Here is a 24,424-nt window from a genome sequence, read left to right on the forward strand (position 1 = left end):
TAATTTTCTTCTTGGCACTTAATGGCATAATTCATTTTTGCAAAACCTCATTGGAAGAACACAGAAAATTTTTTTCCTTTTCTTTTTTGGTGGCTCCACAGGAAAGGTCTGGTTAGCACCCCTGGTTGCCTCTGAAGTGATTTGTGGCATTCCTTCATTAAGCTGTCAGCAGGGCATCTGTAAAATTCCTTCTGAAATCTAGAAACCCTCTGCAGGCATGGCCAAGGAGGGCAATCCTGGCAGTTCTCAGTAATATGGTTCTGCAGTGGCTTTAGCTGGGACTTCCTCCCTGAGCTCGCTGTTCACAGCCAACTTTGCCTTTATAGTCACATTTTTCCATGATTTCTGCTTTTCCTTTTGGTGACCTCCTCCTCTTCCCCATTAGGAACCCAGAGACATGACAGGTGGTTCAGAGTGGTGCATACATATTTCCAACATCTAATTGGCCAGCATTATGCTGGAAATGTCATTCTGATCCTACCTCATTGACATTGCAGAGAGGCTCAGCTCCCTTTCTACACAAGGACAGCTTTCTCAGTTCCCAATTACGACAGTAACAGACGCATCAAATTACGTATACACTCCATCCCTGGGGACATGCAGGCTTATAGATCCACAGTGGGATAAGTCTCATGTCTGTTTATGGGACTTACATTATCTTGCGGCAAATAAAAGTTACTATCCGTCTCTTATATTTGTAGCTTGAAGCAGAGAAGAGCGCATTAATGGATTTCCTCAAGATCTTTTTGTTATTTATCTACATACAAAGCAGACGCTGTCCACATTTCCTCCTAAATTCTATCTGTACTAATTAAAACGAGAAACAACTGGATGTTGATAGTTTACAGGGCACCACACTCAGTGTCTTCTGTGTGTTTTCTCTAGTCCTTCTACCCACATAGAACTGATATTCTTTTCCATAACTAACAAATGAAGAATCTGAGAGAGGTCAAGTTACTTGCTTAAGATCACATAACTTACAGATATTGCAAATAAGGATGAAGATGCACCTCACCTTTTAACCACACTGTCATGTGCATCAGTTGAAACTAGTTCAGATTTAGCTGCATATTTTAGAAATAGACAAAAAGTTCTCTTTCCAGAATGTGTGGTATTTCCAAATTATTTCCAGAATACAACTGATTAGAACATTATGACCAAGAAACTATATTGAACAATTTATTCTTTTATGTAAAATTGGGCTTTTGTTTACTTTTTTAGAGCTCTCATTGGCCTACCATACACATTATGCCTATTGCAGACCATGAGCTGTCACTAATAAAGGCTACATGAAAGAATTCATTTCATTGGCTTTCCTCTTGGATCTGATAATTGCTTCTGTAAATATAATTTTTTGACTGAATGCTAATTTTCCAGTAAATAACCCTGAGTAAACAAGGCCACTCTCATATTTTATTAGGACTTGAAATAAATGGAGTATTAGGGCACTCCAGGGTCAGTGTTCCCAGAGAATGTCATTAATTTTGAAGTCAGGAAGTTTGTCTTGATTTCCCAAGCATGTGTGTAAAAATAATAACAATGGGGAAAAAGGCCATCTATGGATATTACCACATCTTATAGAAAATGGGACTAATTAAGAAAAAAAAAGGCAAACTTGTTGTATACAAAACTCATTTACCTTCCTTTTTGCTTTTTCTGCTTCCAGTCTCTTCCGTTCTCTGTCCGTTCCACTATCTCTCCTTTTTGTTTCCTGTCTTCCAAATTCTCTTTAAAAGCATACTAGAACAACATATTTCTTGTACTTTTTTTTTTCACTCTTTTAAACATATTTGCTATACAAAAGTAGCAGGATACTACCTATCCCAGCCCTGAAGGCTGAAGGTAAGGCATGATACACCTTGACTTGATCTGAAAAAACATGAGCGTTAGGGAAGGGTTCCACATGTTCTTGGCTGCATCCAGGCTACATCTAGGCTGCTGAACTCTACTCCTGCTCCAGTTCCTGTCAGGCAAGTTCTGTGGCTCAGATTCCCAGAGTTAGCTGGTAAAAGGAACAAGCCACCATACAAGGCAATCACTGCTGACACCAGGTGCTGCCTGGTTCCTGCCCAGTTACACATCTGTCTCACATTGTATGTGATGGTGTTTGTAAAGTGATACCCCCTTTTCCATTAGCCAGCATTCCTTTTCACTCCCCCCACCCCACTTCTTTCAGAGAGTGACCTGGGACTCAGGATGCCTTTGCTGGCAAAAGTGTAGCAACTCAGGCTAGCTCAGTGGTTGGGGAAGGGGTTTGGTTCTTTCCTTAAGTGGCTGATGAGGCCACTCATTGCTAGGACCTCCGTTTTGTTTTTGTTGAAAGATGAGAGGAGGAGAGAGTCTACAGGTCAGCTCTGACAACTCCGAGGCTGCGAGTCCGACAGCTCGTGGTAGTTCTGGGTGAAGAGTCTCTGAGTGGATCAGCTTTGCACTTATCTTTGCCTGGCTTTGATGTGACTGCCTGCTGCCTAGTGGCTTTGTGCATTCAAAAGCCCACCTCTGCTCATCTCTGCAATAAACAATGCCTGCTCCACTTTTTACACAGGAGTAATTATCCTTTTATATTTACATAGAAGGGCTGTCCTCAGAATGGACATAAACGCTGACACCTTCGAGCTGCACCGTGCTGGTCTGGACTGCATTCAGTGCTAATTATGTAGAGTTCTCCCCAAAGCCTCTGGTCTTCGCAACTAAAGCACACTGTGTAATTGGAACTTACATTGTGTCATATTACACAGGGGTTATGACACGGCCAATTGGATTTTGACATTATGCTTTCATTGTTTCTCCCCTAATGGTGTGTGCAGGTGAAGGGAAGCAGCAGTGAATGGACCTCTAGGAGTGAAGGGTGTGGACTCCTCTTTTCAGGCTCAACTCTGGGCAAAGTCATGCAGATGACTCCCCCTGAGTGATCAGCAGCCCCTGGAGGAAGACCATTACAATGTCAGTAATTATTAATTACTAGCTAGGGGACTCACACTTCTTGCTTCCACAGCACTATGTTTTCACCAAAGGGGAAATAGTCTTCAGCTTTATGATACAGATACATGCAAGACCACTTCCTCAGAGGGGAATTCAAGACTGAAGAAGTCTCCTGTTGTTCGAGTCACCTGAGTCACCCACATATTTGTGACTGCCCCATACCACTAGACTTGGAAAACACAGTTGAGAAGCAGAGAGTTAAATTGATGCAAGGTTGTTGGGGGGTGTTATACAAATGTATTTTCATTAATTAGGATTTTAGTTCTTGAACCTCATAGGCATGGTAGTAAGTCAAACCTATTCACACATCCTGAAGGTCAGTCAAAGTTTGAAATGAATGGGCAGCTTGGACTATTAATTTATCTCCAACATCCTTGAAAATGTGTTAGCATCCTTCAGACTCGGTGGTAGGAAACACACCTAAGACTGGCTTTTTATTTGCGTGAGCACTTTTGAGTCCTGGCCAACATTTACTCAGGGATGAGGACTGTTGAAGGCTCTCCTGATGTGGATGTCACTGCTGTGCTCATACCACTTCAAGGCAGTAACTGCTGTTCAAAACCTGACCTGGTGTGTGCAGGGGATCACATGAAAAAGCATTCAACAGCGATCAGAGCAACAGTTCAGCCTAATGCTGAGACCCTCTGAAGTTAACATGACTTAGCAAAGGGATTAGCTGAAGCTGCTGCATTACCAGAAAATCCAGGGGCAAAGATTTGAAGCAGAGACAATGGCACAGATTAAAAGCCTGGCCTGCTCTTTAGCAGGCCAAGGACACAGGGAAGTGTCTGGGATGGGATGAGTCTGGAAAGTAGATTCCTACCTTTGGAAAATATGATCTAAAGACAAAATATAATGGAGATGGAGAACGCACTGATACCCAATGGGCAGACAGAGTGGATCTGCTTTCTTCCCTTCTTTTTTCTTGGCTGTTCTTCATCTCAGGTTTTGTTACCAAACCAAGTCAACTGTTCCCCAGACTACGACAGTCAGTGGAATGCTTCTGGCAAGAGATGAAGAGTTTTATTTTCAAGGAGGCCAAAGGTGGTGGTGACAGATTCAGATCCCAAATCCACCTTTCTGTGATATAGCATAGGGATATTTGAGAGGCAGGAGTAGGTGGAAGGTGATGATCAGTGGTCTTTGGTCCTGATGAGTCTTCATGTCTCTTCCTGGAGTGCATGCTCATGAAAGGATGCTGTTGACTTGATCCTCTGACTCCAAAGGGCCATCTATCAGATACCTATATATGCTGAATCCAAAAGCCTTTGGCTTCATTAAAATAGTTTTCAAGTCCCCTAAAAGTATCTTGATATTTCTACTTTCAGGACCCATGTGTCAGGGTTGCTGTGCTAAATGTCATAGAATTAACATATTCTCATGCATACTTTAAATCATATAATCTAGGATTACCTACAATCTAAATACTATATAAATAGTGCTCTATTATATTGTTTATGAAACAAAAATAGAAGCCATATATATTCAATACAGACAAAAAACATTTAAAAATATCTATTTTTGGCCAAAGATTGGTTGAATTCAACAATGCAAGACCAGTTTATTTGGAGACGTGATATTAGTCTCTTTTTCCGTTCCCACTCCCTCATATATATTCCTTCTGACTCCTTCCTATGGCTTAAGTCACCTATCACTTCCACTACCATCTCCTGACCATCCTACCATCTTTCTCAATTCTGGCAGACTGGGTCTTCTGATCTTCAAGCCAAGCTATGTCATCTCCTTTAGTATTTTTAATAATAATGTATTCAGAATCTTCAAAAAGTAAAGATGTGTCTTAGTTAGGGTTACTACTGCTGTGATGAAACACCATGACCTTCTTGGGGAGAAAAAGGTTTATTTCATTCACAGTTCCACTTAATAGTTTGTTATAAAAAGCAAGAGAGGTCAGGATCTCAAGTAAAGTAGGAACCTAGAGGAAGAAGCTGATGCAGAGGTCATGGAGGGGTGTCGCTTACTGACTTGCTCATCATGGCTTGCTTACCCTACTTTCTTAAATAACTCAGGACAATCAGCCCAGAAATGGCACTACCCACAATGGGCTGGGTCCTTCCTCATCAGCCAGTAAGAAAATGTTCTACAGATAGATCTTACAGAGAAATTTTCTCAATTGAGTTACCATAATTTCTGATAACTAGCTTTTGCCAAGTTGACATACAATTAGTATAATAAGAAGGTTGCTTTTTTATGTGTTTGTATTAGTTTTTTATTGACGTTAATGTGACTAAGACACAACTATTATCATTTCATTGAGTGTCAGTGGTGTTTACATTGGGACATGTTTTGAAATGTTGGCTCATACCGGGGTACTTGTCTGTCTACAGCTGTCTAAGGACACCTATCTTGCTGTAAACTGGGCTCCTATACTCATATGAAAAATGCTAGGAAACACAAAATATAAACCTTTAAAGCCTGAGTTTGTTCTCCTGTCTTGCTGTATACTTGCTTGCGCTTCCAGCCACCTTAGAGGAGAACCTATCACTATCACATTCCTAAGCCAGAAAAAGCCCTGAGTGCATCCTAAATATCTATCCTTGTCCCGCAGATAAGTATAGTTCTTTCCTCTCATCAAAGAACCTTCTGTTTTGCAACAGAAGGACATCATCACAGAAATGCACCAACACAGAAATGGTTAAAAAAAAAATACAAAGAACAACTGTGCTGGCTAGATTTCATTTTAACATGACCCAGCCTAGAGTCATGTGAGAAGAGCAAGCTTGAGAGCCACAGCTGAATTAATGCTCTCACCAGATGAAGATGTGGACAAACCTGGGATGCATTTTTTTGAATTTTATTTGTCAAGGCCCAACCCATTGTGAATAGTGCCACTCCTGGGTTGCTGGTCCTTGGTGCTAGAAGAAAGAAGGTTGAATAAGTCATGGAGATCAAGCCAGTAAACAGCACTCCTCCATGGACTCTGCATCAGTTCCTGCTTCCAGGTTCCTGCCCTGACTGCTTATAGTCAGACAAATCCTTTTTTTCCAAGTTGTTTTTGGTCATGGTGCTTTATCAGAGCAGTAGAAACCTAACAGAGACAACAACAGACCAGTAGCCCAGCCCCAAATGATACATACATAACACATGTATCCGCACATCTAAGGCTCAAGAAACATGGTAGAAGAGGGATGGAAAGATGGTAAGAGCCAGGGGACCACAGTATCTCTTAGGAGATAGTGTTTTTGTTTTCTACAGTCCTGTGTTACTGAAAAAGTATGTTTTCATCAGTAGTATAAATTGCAAGTTGATATCATTTGAGATTTGTCTTTTTCCATCTACTTCTTCTACTATAAGGAATTTTAATGATTGTTTCCCTTTTTACCTTGTTAATTTGTGAACCATAGGCACAATACTTCTGAACATCTCAATAAGAACATGTCATACGCCAGCACAGTGGTTCTCAGCCTTCCTAATGCTGTGACCCTTAACACAGTTCCTCATGTTGTGGTGACCCCCAACCATAAAGTTATTTCATAAAGTTTCATAAAGTTACGATTTCATAAGTATACTTTTGCTACTGAAATGAATTGTAAATATCTGATTGCAGGATATCTGATATGTGATACTCAAAGGGGTCACAAATCACAGGTTTAGAACTGCTGCTTTTGCTTGTAAACAAAAACGGATCAAATTTTATGTCATTACATATGTGAATTCTCTTTCTCTAGGACTTCATTGGCAATTTGAAGAAGTTGATGGGAATGGAAACATGCTGTTTATATTCTCTCCTGTCTCTGATTTCTCTCAGAATGATTACTTTGGGAACATATTGAGTACCAGTGGCTCATATTTTTCATCATTAATTAGAATTTAATGTAATTTGTGAACTGTGTCTTATTGATCCATTCACCAGTGTATGGACCTTTGGTGGGTTCTTTTCTTGGTTCTTCCAATGTGACTGAAAGGGCTACTCCTCAACAGTGTTTGGATGTTTGCATAGTAGCCAATCTTAGGGAAATACTTAGAAGTAGAACACTGAGTCTGATGGTACATGTGTTTGAATTTCTAAAAGAACTGTACAGCTTTCCAAATCAATGCCTGGCATTAGCAGTCTTCAAACTTTTGACTATGATTTTGGGTTTGTACCAATGTTTCTTGGGACTTTAACCTAAAACTCTTATTCACCAAGTAAAAAAAAAAATTTTTGGAGGTTGGGTCTTGCTGTATAGCCCAAAATAACCTCAAACTGAACTCACGAGGCCACCTGCTTCCGCCTCCTGAGTGTTGGGGTTACATGTATGTGCCACCAGGACTGGCATGAACATTCCTTGATGTGTTTGTTTTTCTGTAGTCTTCTCAAACATTGTAATTCCAAATACTGTATTCCTTTCTCATGTTGTTAATATGTATGATTTATTTTTCTACATGTGAGTGCAGCAAACAATTCAATGTTATATACTTTGCTTTTCAAATTCCAAATGAACTTTTATCTATAGTAATGTTTATAATTTTTATTGATTTGCATGTTGAATGTCCAAACTAATCCTAATCCAAAGTGTTCCTCCAGACTCCCCACTCTCATTCCCACCTCCTTTCCCTCCTTCTCCTTCTCCTTCTCCCCTTTGGTTTCCGAAACAGGGTTTCTCTACATCACTCTGACTGGAATGTATGTACACCACTCTGTCCTTTAACTCCCACCATGCCTCTGTTCCTGCCTCCTGAAGGCTAGGAATACCAGTGTACATTACTACTGTTGGCATCCATTTGCTTCTTGAGTTTTCTTAGACATTGCTATAGCACTCCATTCCTGGTAAATGCTGTATATTACTGGATGCATAATAACTTCGTTTTTCATACAATATTCAGTTGCTTTAGTATGAGCTGCTCCCATTCCTCGTTGTAAAGATTATTTGACCAAATACACGGGGGTCTGTTTCTAGATTCTCTGTTCTGATATACTTCTCTGTTTTTATTTTAACCAGTATCACACAGTCTTCAAATCAAATGATAATAATTTTCCATCTTGATTCTTCTTTTGTATACTCTTCATCTGGCTTCTTTGAACTCCTACATAAAATTTAGAATTAGCTTCTCACCATGTGAAGGTTTTTCCTTCAAAATCATAAAAGAATTTAATTGAACATTGAGATTAAATTGAAGAGAAATACTGAGGATTTCAATTTAGGAAATTAGTATTTATATCATATATTTTAATATTTCTAATTATTTTTGTGTTTCTAGGAGATATTGTAGACAACATATTTCTTCAGTTTCTAACTTACATAAGTACACAAAATTTTATTTGGATTTTATTTATTAAATCCAAACCTTTCTAAGTATAAATATATATAATGTTTCCTTTTTTGAATTTTTTGAAACAATGGTTCCCTATGTAACTTGACCTGGGCTAACCCAAAACTCCCATTTTAGTTTTCTGAGTTGGGTCTGTGCCACCATACTGCCTGTTAGGATTTTTACTGTAAACAATAAGATTCTCCACAGATATGGAATCTGGTTTCTTCTCTTTGTCTTCTCCTTTTACCTTTTTTTTTTTAAATAGCAGTCAGGACATCCTCGATGAAGCTTAATTAAAAATGGTAAACTTGGGAATCCTGACTACATTCCCTTTCTTATGTAAAATCAAGGAGTAGTCTATTTTTGAACATATTAGGTTCACTTGATTTTGATCAGTTGACAGAACACCCCTTATAATCAGAATTTTTAATAGTTTTTTTTTTTTTTTCATTCCTTTTAAGTCGAATTTATCCAGTGGCTTTACTGCGTCACCACTGACACTTACGCAAAGCCCCTAGTGTTGAACTCTGCTCTTGGCCAACATGGTGCATCTCTCGTTGACCTGCCTCAACTTTTAAGTCTTGACTCTATTTTCCAACCCATCCTCATGTACTAATGGCTACCCAGCCATAGTGGTGACTCATTATTAGGAAAATGTCTCTCACATTCTAAGAGACTTGAACCTTTGCTGGACTTTACAGCCGACTCAATAATACACCTTGAGATCACTTAAGACTTAAGGCTGTTTGTTATCTTTCAGTATATTTCAGCTTGTTCGTACAAATTGCCTACAAGAAAATGATGTAACAACCAACCTTACTCGTCCCGAATTGCCCATGTAGTCAGTCAGCTTTTAAGCCTAAGTGAATGCATAGTTTTCTACTCTTCCATGTTCCTGACCTGGAGTCATGAATGTGTGTGTGTGTGTGTGTGTGTGTGTGTGTGTGTGTGTGTGTATTTGTGTGCCTTGATAATCATTTGCTAAAATCAGCAATAGGACAAAACCAGTCTTATAAAATAAATATCCACCATAAATGCTTGAAACAAAATACAGACATTACTTGATGATGGTATGTTTGGAATACTGTTTGTTATCTGGGTCAGTTGGGGTAGCTGGAGTCAATTAAGTTTCAACTCCTGTAAAACTCTGTTAAAAATTTCTTTAAATACCTCATTGGGGCCCCATAAGATGCTTTCTGAGCTCGTCAACAAGAAAGTTGTCTTAGTCAGTGTTCAATTGCTGTGAAGAGATCACATGACCACAGCAGCTCTTAATGGCTGTGGCATAAACAAAGGAAGGTATTTACTTGAAGCTTGCTTACAGTTTCAGAGGTTTAGTCCATTTTCATCATGGCTGGGAACATGATGGTGTGCAGGAAGACATGGTACTGGAGAAATAGCTGAGAGATGTATATACAGATCCTTAGGCAACTGGAAGAGAGAAAGAGAGAGAGCCTCTGGGCTCGGCTTGGGCCCTTGAAACCTCAAAGCCCAGCCTTGGTGACATGCTTCCTCCAAGGCCATGCCTCCTAATCCTTCTCAAGTTGTACTACTCCCAGATGATTAAGCAATCAAATATATGAGCCAATGGGGGTCATTCCTACTCACCAACCCACAGGCAGCAAAGCCCTTTGTTAGGAAAAGGCAGTGAACATAGACAGGACAGATTCAGACATTAAATCGGCCATAGGGAAACAAAGTCTGACTCATATAGCAGACAGATGAGAGATAAGCCAGAAATTGTAATCTATGAAGAGACAGGAGACAGAGGAAGAGAAGCAGAGAATTCAAATTCAGACTCACTCTTGATCAAACTACTCCAAGAGGAAGTCTTTGGTTTCTTTAATTTAACAGGGGTACGTATTGGAAACTCTGCGTTTATCACTAATGTGTTTAACTGATGCATATCTTTATTTGGTAGAACTACCATCATTTGTTAGAACTATAGTCCAAGCTAAGGATGAGTAAGAAATAAGTATGTGGCCAATATGGACTATTTCATATTAAGCAATGTGTTGTTATCATAGTGAGCAAACTTTGATAATTAAGGTAACTTAATATACTTACATAGTTCCTTTTTTGATATAATCTGTATGACTTATCTGTTTCACATGTTTTATCTCTTTTCCAGATTAAAGCTGCCCAGTTAGTTTCATACCTACTTTCATGGGCAGTTTCATTCATACTGAGGTAGTATATTTATAAGCTTTCTCATTGACAAAATGGTTTGCTGTCCATGTTTCAGTAAACAACTCCCCACCCACATTCAGCTAAGCATCCCAAACTAAACTCAATGGGACACATACATACAAACAAAGAGGCAAGAAAGTAGGGGAATAGCTTGCTGGAAAAAAGGAGAGGTTTATTGGGAGATGATAATGGGGTAATAATCACATAATAGCATGCATATACATGTATACAATTGTCAAAGAATGAAAATGGTGTTGAGATATGATTTCCTGTCATCTCTCCTCTGAAAACTTCTATGCAGCATTACGTGTCTTCCTGAGTGTTTGGCGTACTACAGTTCAACCCTAAAGCCATCTGGGCTGGAAACACTGTGTGAGGTTTTTGTTTGTTTGTTTTTTGTGGGAATTTAAGTATCTATTGCAGACACTTGGCTATTTGGATTCTTTGTTTGATCGTGTGTCAGATTTGTCATAATTTTCAATGAAGTTGTACATTGTATGCAAAATGTCAGATTCACAGAGAGGTCACCAAATTATCTTGTTCTGCTTTTGAAGTCTGAATTTTTGTAGTGATCTTTGGAGTGATCTCAGTATTTTGGGTCTGCTTTGCTCTTGAACAGTCTAGTTGAGTGTTTATTAGTTTGGTGACCTTGAAAGAATTACCTTTTGTTAACTTACCATGGGACATCATTTATACTTCACATGGAGTCTGTCAGCAGAATAATGGTCTCAATATGATGAGGCCATATGTGTCATTCTTGCTTTAAGCAGTTGTATATATACTGCTTAAACACACACACACACACACACACACACACACACACACACACTCACACACACACAAGAAAGGAAGATATTTACCATTTCAGATATATTTATTTCTTTAAGGTTTGTGTTTCAGTGTTATCAATTCCCTTCTGTATAAAAAATGATTATTTCCTTTAATGGGGCCTTGGTGCTTATCGGTTATTTAGTTATTTTATTTGATTAAAAAACCTTCTTGAGAGATATTTGCATTACAAATACAATTTTCAGTCATTATTTTTGTTGTTCTAATGTTCTCAGACCTATTCTTTCTAAGGAGTCTGTGCCATCGAAATACTTGTTACATAGTGAGATTATTATGACATGGTGTCATTTTTCTGTTTTGATTTTGTATTTTTGATTCTGTTCCTCAGTAGTTTCAACACCATATATCTTGACATATTTTTCTTCTTGTTTGTCCTTTTGGGGGTCACAGAAGTTCTCAAATCTATCAGTTTATGTCACACGCTAAAATTGAGAAATCTTGGCAACCAGCTCTTCTGTGGTCATTCTCTTGCTCCATCTCAGTCCTTTGAAATCTCAGTTACAGGCTGGGTGGTGGTGGCGCACGCATTTAATCCCAGCACTCGAGAGGCCGAGCCAGGTGGATCTCTGCAAGTTCAAGGCCAGCCTGGGCTACAGAGTGAGTCCCAAGAAAGGTGCAAAGCTACACAGAGAAACCCTGCTTCGGAAAAACAAAACAAAACAAAACAAAACAAAAACAAAATAAAACAAAAAACAAAACAAACAATCAAACAAAAGAAATCTCAGTTATATACATTTTAGATAAATTAATGTGAATCCATAAAATTTTAATGAATTACTTAAAAAACCCATTTATTCTTTGGGAACTTTATACAGTATATTTTTTATCATATTGTTATTACATATATATATATATATATATAATATATATGTAACAATAATACCAAACCCCAGCTCATCCCAGACCCTCTCCCTCTCTCTACCCACCCAACTTTATGTTCATTCTCTCTTAAAAAAAAAGGAACATGGAGCAACAACAACAAAAACAACAACAACAAAAACCCAGAAACAAACAAACAAATAAAACCCATTAAAAACATGGAGTCAGGTCTGTGTTGACCCACTGATCCCGAGCAGTGGACTTTCCCTGAAGTCAGGTTGACAAACTCTGTGTCACTCTATTGAAGAAAACAGATATTTTCTCTCCCTGCTAGCTTTTTGTGAATAGCTTCCTGGATGAATTTGTTAAGCCCTTGGGTACTTTGTCACAGTCTCTATAAGGTCATATATGTATTTGCCATGCTGTGTCTGGAAAAAAATGCAGTTTCTTTAGAATTGTCCACTGCCTTTGGCCATTGCAATCTTTCTACTTCTCCTTCCACATAGGCTACTGAGTCTTGAGGAAAGGGATGTGATGAAACATTCCATTGAGGGACGAATACTCCAAAGTCTCTCACCATACACACATTCTCCTGTTGTCAGTGCCTGTGTTAATTACCATCTATTGCATAAAAGAAGAATCTCTGATGAGCACTGTGTATGTACCTTGTATGGGTAGAGTGTTATGTCATTAGAAATCATTTTATATTTGTGCACTATTGCACCAACTGGCATATCTCTCCAACAGGTTGTTATTAGAGCTCAAAGAGTTCATAGTTGGTGAGACTGATGATCTCTTTTCCAGTGGTATGAATAGCATCTTCTAGTACTATAAACACTAGCTAGTAGAAGTGAAGCTTCCATTGGAGTACCAGCTAGGTTTCCACATACTCTGTGACATAAATATGTGATGTCTTAATCTTAAGCAACACAGTCTCATTATTAAGATGTGGGTGTTTACCAATAGCATTAGTAGTAGCCTGAATTGTTTGGGGGTATATGGGACCAATTTGCCCAACAACTCTAAAAGTTATACCCTTTTGTGGTACCTTTATTTGACAGAATATGGTGTCTAGTTGGGTATTGTTTCCTTTATTGTCTTTACTCTTTTAAATTCCTTTTATATATGTATATATTTTACAAAGCTCCTATGGTAGAAGGTTTTTATGTAGCTTTCCCAAAGGTCTATAGTGTTAGTTATCCATCCCCATAGATTATCTTCATTTATCTTCAGGTTGGTCAACTTTCTCCTTCAGTATCTATTCTGTTCCCACAGCCATTTAAAAATTTTTAGCTCCTGTGTATTAGTGTAATTTTCTTTTATGTATTCTATTTCTTAGTGGAGTTTCCTTGCTTATATCATTGCTGATAGAAACAAGAACTGCTTTACATTATTTGTCTCAAAATTACCTCATTTAGGTGATCCTGGTTATTAGCCACTGAAGCTGTACATTGTTTCTTTTATAGAGACAGGGAATGGCTATTAAAATGCCATGTAAGGTTTAGTGATATTTGGATGTTGTGAACATACTGTTGGGGATGTCTTTCTGTTTCTTTCTCCTCTTCCCTCTCCTCATTTTTTTCCTTCTGTGAATTTCTCCTAAGATTTTTGTTGCATGTTCACAGAGTGCTGATTCTCTCTGGTTTACTAGTGAAAGCAGCTGAATCTCAAGGGGATTCAGTCGAAGTTGTACTGTTTTGTGTCTTCCCCAAATATGTTTTGTTCAGGAGACTCACTGAGAAGTGGATAGAAATGCAAACCCAGGGCTCTCTTCCTGCCTTTGCCTCTCCATAACTTCCTATCATTTCCATCAGTGCTGGTGGCCATGGTTTCTGATGTTTTCAGGTCAGAGATAAGGCATATTTGAATCTCGGCTGCCCCTTACCACACCGTCACCATAGCTGTCTTGAGGCCAAGCCACAAGGACAGACTCTCCTGTGGTACTGCTCCTTCTAAGTTTGAAATAATTTTTCATATTCACTCATTCCTTTTTTATTATCTCAAATCTTCTGGTAGCTGCAGTTTGGGTTTTCCCCAGAGGTTTATTTTTTTCACAAAGTAGGTTGGTTGATTAGGAAGTTATTTTTGTATACTGGAAGCAGAACGCTTAGGAAAACATTTGTTAAAAGTTTTAGATTTTATAAAAAGTTTATTTATGTTTGTAGGGAGAAATACAGTAAAGAAAAATAATAAATATAACTTGTGATTACAAAGTCTCAAAAGAAAAATTAAACTTTGGTTTTTATTTTTCTACCATTTAAGTGTATATAATGTGTAAGCACATTTTAAAAAACAAATGTGGGAGTCTGAAACATGATTTTGAAGCATTATTAAAATGTTTTGAATGTTTTTTGTGTTCAGTAATATAAGATATACTATTGTGATTGTCTTAGTCACTGTTCCATTGTTGTGAAGGGACACTGTAACACCATGGCAGCACCCATGCTGCTGGCGTAGTAGCTGGAAGCTACGTTCTGATCCACAGGCCAAGAGAGAGAACTGGGCCTAGAACTTTTGAAACCTCAAATACCACCCCAGTGACACATTTCCTACTCTAACAAACCACATCTTCTAATTTTTCTCAAATGTTGCCACTCCCTGATGACTAAGCATCCAAATACATGAGCCTTTGGGGGCCAATCCTATTTAAACCACCACATCATGTGAAAAGGAATTCCACAATTATTGATTACTCAGATAGTATTCTTTTTTTTTTTTACAATTTACAACTTACTTAAATGTAATCATCTTTTTACAATGTGGTATGTGTATGTATGCATGTGTGTGTGTGCGTGTGTGTGTACGTACATGTGTGTTATGACAGGGCCTTTTACAAACCAGAATGGACTCAAACTTGGTATATAGCCAAGAATGGTCTTGAACTTCTTATCTTCCTGCCTCTACTTCCCCAGTGCTAGGATTACAGCTGTGAGTCACTGTGCTCTATTTATATGTTGTTGGAGACCAAACCAAGGATCTCTTGTAAAGTAGGCAGGCACTTTGGCAACTGGGTTTACCCAGAGTAGGCATATTTATGCAAACTGACCATATTTAAAAGCAGTTGAGGATAATTTTTCCTTACATATAAAATATGATCATGCTTTAATGAGTAGGCAAAAAGGGTTGAGACAAAGAAAACTGCCACCCACTTTGGAAATGGTTCATGTATCTGTTTTTCAAATCATTTAAACAATATGAGACTCTTTAAAACCTAATCACCACCGCAGAATATGAAGACAGATTAGTAAATGCATATTGGTAGCAAACAGAATAATTAAGTATCCAATCTCTGCATAAAATGATGAATAAAATTAGAATTATTGCTTTTTATTAGGTTGACAATTAAAATGAAAACCCTTAGTTTGGAGCATGTGCAACGAGACAGGCACTCTTGGACACCACTGATGGGCATGCAGACTTCTTGTAAGAGAATTTCAGCAAAACATATTTTAAGTGTTATGGCAGTCATTCCCTTTGATCTAGTAACTCCACTCCTCAGAACAATCTCAGGAAAATAATCATAAATATAGAATTTTTATGCAAAGCAATCATCTTTTATTTTGTTAGATATAGAAGCAATCTCAAGAGAGATGTTGAAATAACTGAAAAGCAATATAATTCAGATGTTAGTAACAGTGTTGACCAAAGTTCAGTTATGTTTTAAATGCTTACATTTCAGTGAAAAATGAAAAAGCAAAACTTAATTCAATGCAGAATATAAAACATGTTGTTATGAAAATCACATAGAGTTAATAACTAGATAAAGATACATGACATGTATTAATCCTTGAATCAATAAACTTTTAAATAATTGCTCATTTTTCTTCTATAACAAACAATATCTGGTTAGTAATTTGAGACAAAAATTTTTAAATTTGATGTGATAGTTTGATTATTTAACAGTGTATATTAAAATTTCTAGTGTCCATGAGACCCAGCTCTTAAAATTCAATTCCTATTATTTAGTAATATTCATAAACATTGTATTCAGTATGTGGCAACACACTAGTCAGAACTTCAGAAATGGAGAATATATTAGAAAATAATACCTATAAACACTCTTACTATTCAACATGGAAGGCGTCTATAGATACTGCAACAAGAAAAGGAAAAGAAAGATGAAGCCTACATAGTTTAAAGAAGGAAGGCGAACACCTGTGGACTTAATGATGTACATCTAGAAAATGAAGCCAAGTTTAATAAAACATGAATGAAAGAAAAACTCACAGGAAGAATGTGAGCTAGTTCTACATAAGATGAACACATCAGCAGTTCTCCATTACTCCAACACACAGCAGGAAAGTATTACAAAGTCCCTTTTTTGTGAATAACAAAAATAATAAAAATGACAATGAATGGACCAGTGAATGAATGCTACTGCAGGCCTCACTAACTGCACACAAGGCTCTGGGTTCAGTTTCTAGAGTACATCAACTGGATGTGATAGTGCACTGGGGTAGAAGCTGGAGACCAATGGCTGTAGGACCATCTGGCACTACACAAAGAATTCAAAACCAGCTGGATGACAAGAGGTACTTCTCAAAACATTAAAAACTACAAAGTACCAGCCAGCAGACAAAGAAAGAAAAGGATAAAGTATTTATAAAAAGTTGTACATAGTGTTCAAGGCCTCAATATGAAATCAATAACAACAATTTACTAAATACCCAAATAAATGGAAATATATTTTATTTCTACTTACTAACTTACAATAAATGTTATAAGAATGAAAGCTATGTTGTAATGATTTTAACATCTGCCAGTTGTATCTTATCCCCATGCTATTTGCTCAAGGTGTATGTTTAAGAAAAAAAAATCAATACACAGTAAAAACAGCCATAGTTAGTCAAATATTTGATATTGGAGTGATAAGTGATTTTGCCCAACAGATGAAATGGAAAATTTAGTTTTTGCTGTCATCTTAATAGAGTAGGGATAGATGCATTATTGATAATTCATTATACTCCTACCTCAAAAAGATTGACCAAAAACTAAAACCAAAAACATCAGAAAGTATTAGAATAAAATAGCTCTATGTTTAAAACAGTTATTTTACTTCATCATTTTAAGAGTTTTGCCACAGGAATGTGTACCACCTGCTTGCCTGGTGCCCACAGAGATCAGAAGTCATCTGATGCTCTGGAAGAGTCCTTAAGAGGTGTTTTGGTTCATCATTTGGGTTCCAGCAATCAAACCCAGGAATCTAGGTCCCCTGCAAGAGCAAGTGCCCCTAACCACTAAGCTCTTTCTAAAGCCTCAGTGGATCTGCATTTTAATGACAAGGAACAGATTTCTAAATAGAAGCCACTTACATAAGATTTCCAGTGTTGACTGACTACAATGGGAAAAATCCATCAGAAAACACAACTTCCACTTTCAAATATTGCAAGAACAGCTTGACAACTTATACCCTATATACACAAACGTCAATCAAAAATCAATAAGAAAAAACACACATATACATATAAACCTATAGGAAGAAATATAAGATTAAGAAAGGAAGGAATAAAGAATATTCCAGAAATAAACAAATGACTAAGAAATGTGTGAGAGGGACAGTTGCAGTGGCAATTGGAAAAGCAGTCAGAATAAAGAAAACTATTGTCTTCCAAAGTAACACTGGACAAAAAGAAGGAGGTTGTAGGGGAGTAAATGAAGCCTGAGTAAACATGCAGCATTGACATGAGTGCAGCCATGCCAAGGATTCCAGTGCCTCATGGAAATTGCAAGAACTCCCCTGGAACCAGCTCAGGACATCGGCAAAGCCTTCCCCTGGTCTAAGGGTGGATGTTGACTGTTTCAAAAGTATCAGCCACTGCTTCTTCATCCCAGATGACTTCAGCTTGAGACTGCTCTTCTTTAGAGACCCTAATGATACTAGCTAACCCATCTCCTCCTTCAGTTGTATATAATAAGCTCACCAAATTTCTGGGTTCCTGGCACATCTCCATCAAAGTGCAAGGCCCATCCCACTCCAACTTTTCTTTATATACACGTCTGCTGTTTCTTAATTCCCCATTGCCCAAGTCAGATTAATCTTCAAATGTGTAGGTCTTGGCAGGAGGAAAGATTGATATCAAATGTAGCACTGTGGGAAACCTATAAAATGAATAGCCATTTACTTGTAAGACAATTAAGTTAGCAATCTAAAAAAAAAAAATAAAAAACATACTCAAATGCTATTATAGTCCACTAGGCTGTTATGGGAGTATTTTATGTATTTATGTGTGGTTGTGTGAGATTATATAAGTGCACCACAGCAGTACAGGTGCCTGGAGAGGCCAGAAGATGACTTTGGATCCCCTGGAATTGGGGTTACTAGTGGTTGGTTGTAAGCTTTTCCATGCAGATGGTTGGGAGGAGAGCCTGGGTCCTCTGTAAGAATAGTTAGTACTTTGGACCACTGAGCAACCTCTCTAATCTGACATTTTTTTTTTTTAATTTAAATCAAAAATAGCCTGCAATGGTTAGTCTTGTTTGGCAGCTTGACAGGACCTACAGTTGACTAAAAGTCAAATTGCTTCACTCATCTGTGAGGAGTTTTTTTGATCAGATAATTTGAAGTGGAAAGCACCTTCTATTAGTAAATAGAGAAGTTGCATGTGGGATGCACCTTCCGTATTAGCAGCCCCGTTAAACGGAGATGGGAGAGGAAAGCTTTCCTTGCCTGCCTGTTTCCATTTTTACCGGCAAGTTCTTCAATCCTGTTGCTGCTCCTGTCATATTCCGTCACTGTTACTGGAACCCAGTTTCCTTGAGTTTCCACCATGGACTGCAGGTGAGTGAATCTGTAGGGGCTTCAGCATGAATGTGGGACTGTCTGACGAGGTATCCAGCCTTGAACTCTGAACAGCTACAGGGATTCTCATTCTCTTGAGTTTAGACAACCATTGTTAGACCAGCCAGACTATAGTGTGATAAACCAATCTAATAAGACCCCTCTTGTTGTATATTCATTCTATCAGTGTTATCCCTCTGGAGAATTCTAATTGAACACAACCAAAGCATTTTTGAAGTGAAATAAACATAACTTGGAGAAAGAAAGTGTTAGAAGCACTTCATTGAAGCCAGAACTAAAATCAAGCCATGGTGTCTCTCTCTAGTCTTCTTCTTTCATATGCACATAAGCCTGTGAATATGATCAGTCTCCCCCAGAGTTGAGGATGATGGAATGCTGGATACTTTGCTGCCTGCATTGGCCCCCAAAATTCAGCTCAATCCCATACTTGTTCTCCTTACTTGGCAAGAGAACTGTCTTTCTGGTTAATCAGATAAAAATGTTAAATAAAAGAAACATCATGCCGACTATTACATTTATAATATTGCCAAGGACTTATTTTACATTATTTAGTTTTCTAGTAATTAGAACAACCTAGCAGAATATCCTGCATCTTTACTTTGAGTGGATGTATTCTGCCTCCACCCTCACCCCCAGTGGCTCCAGGAAGGCTATACAAGTATTTTAATGATGATTCAAGACTGGTGGGATATTGTATTTCCCAGAATTTTCTCTTTCTTTTTTTAAACATTAAAAAATTAATTGATTATATATGTTATATGTATGCATGTTTTGCTTGTATGCAGAGATGTTCACAATGTGGATGCAGTGCCTATGGTGGCCAAAAGAGGGCGTCATATCCCTTGGAACTAAAGTTGCAAGTGGCTGTGAGGATTAATCAAGGGTGGGAAGATATGCATCCTCAGAGCAGGCAACACATTCCTGCTGTGGCCCAGACATAAAGAGGTCTAAAGAAAAACAGCACTGCTGTCCACCTGCCTTGCCAGTGAAGATATTTGTATTTGTTGCTGCCAGTTTTTGCTGATAACAGAAGTTAGTTTCTTTGGGTTCCAGTGAGGACCAAGGACCCTGCAGGAACCTTCTAGGCCTTCAGTGTTAGATTGGAACTGAGAAGGCACCCACTTGAATGGATTAACCTACTGACCTGGTTCTCAGTCTCTCCAGCTCCCAGCAAGTTACTGTTGGACCACTCAGACTCTACTAATTTTCTTTTGTTTGCTTGTTTGATTTCAAGGCAGGGTCTTACTATGTAGAGCAGGCTGGCCTCATACTTACAGAGATGTCCCTGCCTCTGCCTCCTGAGTGCTGTTGGGTTTTTTGTTTGTTTTTGTGTTGTTTTGAGATAAGGTCTTTCTTTCTAGTCCTAGCTGTCTGGAACTCACTGTGTGTACTAGACTGGTCTTGAGCTCACAGGCATTTATGTGCCTCTGCATCCCTAGTTCTGAGATTTTGTAGTGGTACACAGCAGTAGGAAGGTGGCAGAAGCTGAGAGATCACTCCAACTCTACTGCTTATAAACAATTCCAGTAAATCCTTATTATATATGTGTATACACATATGTATATACATACAGTGTATTGGTTCTGTTCCTCTTAAGAACATTGCCTAATACAACAAAAATTGCAAATTGAGTCCATCTAGTTCCACCCCGATTAGAGAAGACCCTTTCATCCATGTTCTAAAAGGAGACCCTTTGAGTGCTCAGTTGAATATTGGTTGCCACATGCCATTGAAAAACATACCTGCCAAGATTGATGCCCACAGTTTCATATAATAAAGGGTTGGATAGCATTATTGGGAAGTACTGTGGACCTTTAGAATTTAGAGCCTCCAGAAGTACTGAGGTCACCAGGGATATCTCCCACATGGTCTTCTGGAGCTTAGACCATTCTTTCTCCCTTTTGTTTACTGACACACAAAATAAACCATTCTTAGTCACCTGATTCCCACATGATATATTACCTTACCACAGAACCAAAACAATGGCCATTTCTGTCATGTGCTGGAATAACCAAAACCACAAACCAGAATATGTACTACCTTCATAAGGTGATGTCTTCAAGCTTTTCACTGTGGTGATGGAAATGTAATACAGTACTCAAGGCTAACGCGGGACTGTCAGACAGGATTGCAGTGAATAATGGCCAACAGTCCACTAGGAAACTCATGGCTGCTTAGGATGAGAGAAATTGCTAACAGGTTCTGGTTTATTTTCGTTTCCAGTGTTCTAAAACTAGGAGCCATGAGAGCTTCCTATGTTTGTTTGTTTGTTTATTTATTTATTTGTTTGTTTAGGTTTGTCAAGACAGGGTTTCTTTGTGTAGACTTGTAGTCTTGAAACTAGCTCTGTAGATCAGGCTAGCCATGGACTCTGATATCCACTGACCTATGGCACATAAATGCTGGGGAATTAAAGGCATGTGTGCCACCACCACCTGGCAAGATCACTATATACTTTTAAATCATAATTTTTGTGTGTTTATATATCAATGGAGCTTTTAAAATGTGATATATATGATAAAAACCTTAAGTGTTTTATATTATTTTTATTATTGCAAAAGAAAGTGATTTTCAGTGCAAAGAGTATTTCTAGTCATGTAAAGGATAAGTTCATAATGTTAATATGGTCAATCCATCAATATGGCATGGCATTCCTAAACCAATGTGTATCTAAAAAAGATCTCTAAAACTCATTGAAAAAAGTGAAAAAATTGAAAAGTGCAGTAAATAAATTTATAACTGTTGTCAGAGATTTTAGTACCTCTATTCAATCACACAGAACAAGTAGGTATGATATCAGGAATGATGTAAGTTTACCAAACATAATCAAACAAATAGGTCCAATTGACACTGTTGTAATAATCTGCCAACAATGGTAGAACACGCATTCTTTGGATGTGCTCCTGCAAGTGAAATACAGAACAAAGTAGAACGGATTTGAAGATAAAAAGTAAATCTTATGGGTCTGGGGAAATGGCTCAGTGGTTAAGATACATACTGCTCTACTCTGTAGAGGGCCAGAGTTCTAATCTCAGCACCCACATAGGGTAGATCAAAACTGCCTATAACTCCACTTTCAGGGGCATCCTATGACTTTGGTTTCTAAGAGTACCTGCACTTGGATGTGTGCATATGTAAATACACATACACACTCACACACATACCAACACACATAAAAATAAATAAATAAAAATCCATAAGAAATCTTATATATAGAAGGATTTAAATCACATCATGTATTTCCAAAATCTCAAACGATTAAGTCAGAAATCAATAACAGATTTGTAAAACATGTCTGAATATTTGCAAGTTAATAATACAGTTATAAAAGCCAAATAAAAGGAGAAATTAAGTTAATTTTACTATAGTAAGAAATGAACACAAAAATATTTGAAAATTGAGTTGGATGTAAGGAAATGCTTAGAGTATAATTTATTACACTGAATTCTTCTTTTAGAAAAAAATATGTTCACACTGAACTAGATGTTAGCACTAGACTTAATAACCTAGAAAGAGAAGTAAAAATGGAGTCCGATACATGAAGTCAGAGTAGAAATCAATGAGATGGAATGGGTAAATCACAGAGGGAAATACATGAGATCTGCCTCCTCAGATATGGAGCTATAACAACCGAATGTGGCAAGAAGAGACAAAAGAGCAATATAAGAAATAGAAAAGGGAATAGAAATAAAGAAAAATTAGAAACTCTGTAATATCTACTGGTTATAAATTACTGTGAGAATCTTTATGCCAATGATCTCAACAACTTAAACTACAATATTTCAATAATTTGAATGACATGAACAATCAAAATTAACATATATTTTTATAGCTGTTAAGGATACAGGATGTATCGTAAAAAGCAAATGAATGAAAGAACTCCAGGCCCAGGGAATTTCCAAAACTGGCCCAAACATAACTTCTACAGAAGAAATAAAAATTTCTATGAACCCTGCCCAGTATGTAGGAGTATTAATGGGGATAGAAAAATTTCCAACTTATCTTAAAGTCATTACACTCCTGATACCACATGAAATAAAAGATGCTGTGAGAAAAGTATACAGAAGAAAAGAGAATACTCAATACTTACAAAAACATGGTAGGCTTTTTTAACATTTATAAATCAATTAAAAAATTCACAGAAAAGATGGAAGTCAAAGTAGTGTAAGAATGAGCTTGGATGACTTTATTATTACTTTACTGAAAGATTGCAAATATTTACGAATCATTTCCATGTGTGTGGGGCACATGCATGTAATCACCAGACAAGAATGTTGTACTGAGATTGAGGTAAGTCTAAGATGTGTAGGGATACCTGGTCTAAATTCATCACCTATCTGTCTGCTTGTTTGTCTGTCTGTCATATATCAATCATGTACCTTAATCATTACAGTTGTACAAAATATATACAATACATATTTGAAGTACCATCAAGCATATGTGGAGAATTGTCTTTTGACAAAAACCTCAACAAGGAAACCAATTCAATGGAGAAAACAGTTGTTACATCTATAAATGGGGCAGGAACCATTGTGTGCTATCCCATAAAAGAAAGGGGCAATTCCATACACTCAAGTGACATGATAGAAAGTTACTGAGTCATTTCCTAAAATCAGTGTTTAACAGAAGTGAATCCTATTCTCATCCATTTTCTTTGCAGAAAGTTTTGGGACACACATGATGATCTGTAAGCCATAACAATTACATGATATTGCAGAGAGAACCCTATTATTGGGTTTATTTGAAAATGGTAATCTAAGAAATTTTGCTCTTCAGTGTAGGAAAAATGAGAGAGACAAGAAGCTTTTCAAATTTAACATTGATGCATATATAATTATACACAAGAGAAATGAGTGGTGGATGATATACATAATAGTCAAGGTTATTATTTATTACTCTTAATAGTTTGTGCATAATATCAGCTCAAGTCTACAGCTACCTTATAAGACAGATTCTATTATCATCTTTATCTATATGAGGGAATGAAGCCACAAAAGCTTAAGTAACTTGCCCAAGGCTTGCATAGCTAATAAGTAGTGGGATTGGCATTTTTTTGCACTCTGAGTAAGGGCACTGTTTGATGTATTAGCATGTTGATATCGAGCATCAGTAAAGTGTAACGGGGTCTGTGAGATGGCTCAGAGGGTAAATGTGCTTGCTGCCAAGACTGGAAGTCTGAGCTCAACTAAGACTCTCATAGTGTGCCAGGACACCTATGTATCCCTCACAGACAGGCATAAATGCATGTTAAAAATGTTACAGATATGTAATGTAGGAGGGGGAAAACAAAGAAAAATACAATGAGTGAAGGATCTAAGAATGCTCTATTGGGGCTAGCTCTTCACAATAAACTATTGAAAGCCTAACTTTCTCCAACAAAGAAAAAAATGTATACAATGAATGAAATATAACATTCAGACTGTGGAAGGATAAGGTGGAGATTACTACACAAAGAATTTCCTTTTTCTTGAATGAAGACATGTAAGCTCTGGTTTTTATCTTTTAGTGTCAGAAGAACCTGTGGGCATTTTA

This window comes from Onychomys torridus, chromosome 1, assembly GCF_903995425.1.
Source record: "Onychomys torridus chromosome 1, mOncTor1.1, whole genome shotgun sequence".
NCBI lineage: Eukaryota > Metazoa > Chordata > Mammalia > Rodentia > Cricetidae > Onychomys > Onychomys torridus.